Source organism: Durio zibethinus, chromosome 28 (assembly GCF_047325235.1).
Source record: "Durio zibethinus cultivar Kanyao isolate XHJ-2024 chromosome 28, ASM4732523v1, whole genome shotgun sequence".
Classification (NCBI taxonomy): Eukaryota; Viridiplantae; Streptophyta; class Magnoliopsida; order Malvales; family Malvaceae; genus Durio; species Durio zibethinus.
In genome coordinates, this window is record NC_143189.1 from 16,497,184 (window position 1) to 16,501,207 (window position 4,024).

The 4,024-nt window shown below is 32.9% G+C and overlaps 1 pseudogene across 1 annotated transcript; it reads right to left on the minus strand.

Annotated features, from left to right (window-relative positions):
- Positions 1 to 935: 935 nt before the first annotated feature.
- Positions 936 to 2,965, minus strand: LOC111280936 (tetrahydroberberine oxidase pseudogene; annotated as a pseudogene). Its single transcript, XR_016335096.1, has one exon. The product of XR_016335096.1 is annotated as a tetrahydroberberine oxidase pseudogene (transcript).
- Between the last annotated feature and the right edge of the window lie 1,059 nt (positions 2,966 to 4,024).

Below are 4,024 nucleotides of genomic sequence, written 5' to 3' on the forward strand. Positions count from 1 at the left end.
AATAAATAAATAAATTTTAATATTATATAATAAATTAATAAATATATTTTATTTTATTTTTTTATTAATTTTAAATTACTTATTAATTTTTATTCTAAATACTATTAATGATCATTTTATTTTCTCATTACAATTTATTCTACCATCACCATTATTTTTTGATTGAAATACATATATAATTATTAATTTTAATCTTATCATTACAATAATTAATTTTATTATTATTTTTAATTTCATCAAAATTAATTTTATCACTCATCTAAATAAACTTGATCTTGTCGAGGAAGCCAATGAACTCTTTGTGACTAGAGAACGTTTTGGTGCCATTTTGGTTGTCGAAGACTTATCAATTAGTGATCGGCAGCCAAATTTCTCTTTCGAATGATGCACCGTAAGTGTACCTATGAAAATCATAAAAGAAATCTTACCTTTCTACGACGGAAACCAACTTGAGAAGATGATTCCCAACGTCCAAATGCTCCAGCAATTATCACTCCTCTCGTGGTTATTTTGTCTCTCTAGCACAGTGAAATATGAGAGGATAAATAGGAAAAAAAATTATTTTTCTCTCGAAATCTAATAAAATTTCTTAGGAAAGAGGATTTAGATTTTTTCTAATTTTCTTTTTATTGACAATGTTGTTATTTGTGATGGAAATAAGAATTTATCAAATTAATTATAAAATCAAATTACGAAAAATAAAAATTAGATTATAATTGGCGAATCAAACATCCAGTCAAAAATCTAAAACCCCTGTATGTTATTATTTGGGCCAGCTAAAACTTCGGCCTAAAACAATGTATGGTCCAAAAAAAATAAAGATGGGCTGGGATATATTACAACTTGTATGCTCGAGCCGGTGTCTGTCGTTGATCTCGAGTCATATTCCACGCACAAAAAATAGTCAATGTAATTTATTTGAGAAAGCCAAAAACTATACAACAAATTATTTAAATAACACAAAAAAAAAAGATATACAACAAATTTTTATTAAAAATACATATAATGGATGTTCCCAAACGGACACTCCAATGAATAGAACTTAGAAATTTGATAATGGAAGTAGCAGATTCAAATATTGAGAAGAAAAGATGGAGATTAGGGGTGGAAGAGCAGCAGCTACTTTCTTGTGTATTTTGTATATGCAGGCCAAGTCCGCAAGACACAGGATATTTTCTTTGTTGTAAAATGGATATATATAATTATTTAGGAGATTGCACATGGTCAATATCCTTGATCTTCAACATGCCTTTTATTTTTGCTTAGCTAGTCTATAAAATCCTATTTAATTATTGAGAATAAATCATCATCTCTCCTTCCTCAGCCCAGTAAAAGAGAAGGGATACTCTGTTCATGTCTAAAGAAATTTTGCGGATCAACCATTCTCTTCACATGAATCAATCGGTTGAAGTTGTTGTTGAAATATTTAAGACCCCATTTGCTTGCTTGTCTATAGCTCGTGTATCTGCCTTTGTTATTGCTTCCGAGGTCAAGATCCCTGTAGTTCATGTAAGCTGATCTGGGAGATTTTGAAACGTAGGGTTCCATGTACCTGTAAAGCCTTCTCATATAACTTATATGCTTCTGAGATGCAGAAGCATCTTCTTCTTCCCATACCACTACATAATGGATGTTGAACAAATTCCCTGCCCTATGAGGGTAAGGAGTCTCAGACTCCGGAATCTCATCCATTATGCCTCCGTAAGGACTAAAGATAAGCTGCACCGCCTCAGGTTCCTCCTCGTAAAACCTTTGCCACAGACCTTCTAATGCAGTTTCAGGAATAGATTCCTTAACATAGTCCGATTTCCCTTTGAAGAACACCGCTGTACCTGTCCTGTTAAGCAAAATATCTAACGATTCACTTTGTGGGATATCTGCAAAGTAGAGGATACTTTGGATCCAGCTCATTTCAGTACAGTCTTCTTTGACTATTCCAAGCTCTGGAAAGCTTTCTTGCATCAATACAAGTAGTTGATCAATTCTACCAAGAAACAAGCTAGTGAAAGAAGCTTGTGTTGTTCTTTTTCCTTCTTGTTGGCTTGAATTCACAGCTTTTAAAAAGAGTCTGAGGTACAAATCTTCGTGAATCTTTGGTGCTACTGATTGCCACTTGTGAACAAGCATTGTTCCATTCTCTTCCAATGTTCTGTTCACTGTAAATACAGTCACAGTTGATGGAACAGAAACTAACTTTACTTTCCACGACACAATGACCCCGAAACTGGCTGCCCCACCTCCTCGAATGGCCCAAAACAGATCTGCCCCCATAGAGTTTCTATCAAGAAGTCTGCCATCAACATCAACCAAGTGTGCATCAATTATTTGATCAGCTGCAAGGCCAAACTTGCGCATCATCATGCCATAACCTCCCCCGCCAAAGTGACCGCCAACACCCACAGTGGGGCAAACACCAGCTGGGAAGGCAAGAGTTGAGCTTTTCTCTGCAATTCTGTAATATAATTCACCTATAGTGGCACCGGCTTGAATCCATGCGGTTTTATTTTCTGCATCAACATCGATTGATCGTAAATTAATCAAATCAATGATTACAAATGGAACTTGAGATACGTAGGAAAGACCCTCGTAGTCATGACCACCGCTCCGTATTCTAATCTGCATGTCATGAATTCTTGAGCATTTAATGGTTGTTTGGATATGGGAGACGTGGGTGGGCGTAACTATGACTAAAGGTTCGGGGGTAGTTGGTGTAGAAAACCTAGCATTCCGAATAGAAAAATCCAAGACAGATGAATATGAAGAATTGTTTTGAGCATAAATGAGTTTGGAGAAGGAAGAGGCATTGCCAGAATGTAGGGTAAGGCATTGGAGGAAGTTGTCGTAATGGTGTGTTTCAGCCAAAGTTAGCCATGAAAATGAGAAGAGAAGAGAAAAGAAGAGAAGAGGTATCGCGAGATTAGCGGTAGGTGACTTCATTTGAGTTACAGGACTTTGTGCTTGAGAGAATTGGCAGACCCGCCCTCGCTTTTTATAGCACGGAGGTGAAGGTGAATATTTGTGCTACCTATCCTTGCGTGTCAAATTACCTCTTTGACCATTCCCCACTATGAAATGTAACTTCCATGTTTTCATTTCGTTTCACATTTTTTTGTGTCGGCTATATATTTCTGTCTCATTTATATGCCCATATTTGATTCTTTTTTTAGGAAATAAAATTCATTAGATTCATCAATAATTTTGATTACAGTCCTCACGCACCGTTTCAATGATTACATTAAAGGAGAAAAGTATAGAGATAAAAACATTTTTTTTTTCATTGGCGTGTTTGGTATAAAAGATAAGAAAATTAAAAAAATAATAAAATTTCTCATACATTACTTGATAGAATTAAAAAATAAAAAAATAGTTATTTTATTTTATTTTATAATTAATGTAACTAGAATGTTTAATCACTAAAATTTTGTAATTTTCTATTTTAATCATCCAGCAATAAAAAGTTACGGTTTGATCACAGACGTTTATAAAATTTACTTTTTGTGTTCAGTAAACCATTAGAGATTATGAATGGCTGGCGTGGTATTTACACTTCATTTAGCATTCTCTATGTTGTATTATCGAAGTGGTATTATAAAATATGAAAAAAATAAGATTTAAAAAAGGAAAATGCAAATTACACTTTTGATCAATTAAGTATTCAGAAGCTTTTATTTTAATCATTCAATTTTAAAAAATTCATAATTTGGTTGTTGACATTTGTAAAATTTATTAATTTTTTATCTTCATAAATTTCTTTAAAAAAATTTAAAGAAATGAAAAGCAAAAGAGTATTATATGCCTGTTATAAACCATTTTTTTGAAGTGTCAGTGATCATAATGTCTAAAAAAATATTCCTAATAATATGGATAACATGCTAAACTGGTTTAAATTAATTAATTTTGTTTCTGACAAAAAGTCATAGAATTTTCATAAAAAAAAAGGGGGTCATATGAATTAAGGAATATCTATGGCCAAAAGAAAAAAAAAATTATCTGTTGCCAAAAGAAAAAAAAAAAAAAAAAAGGA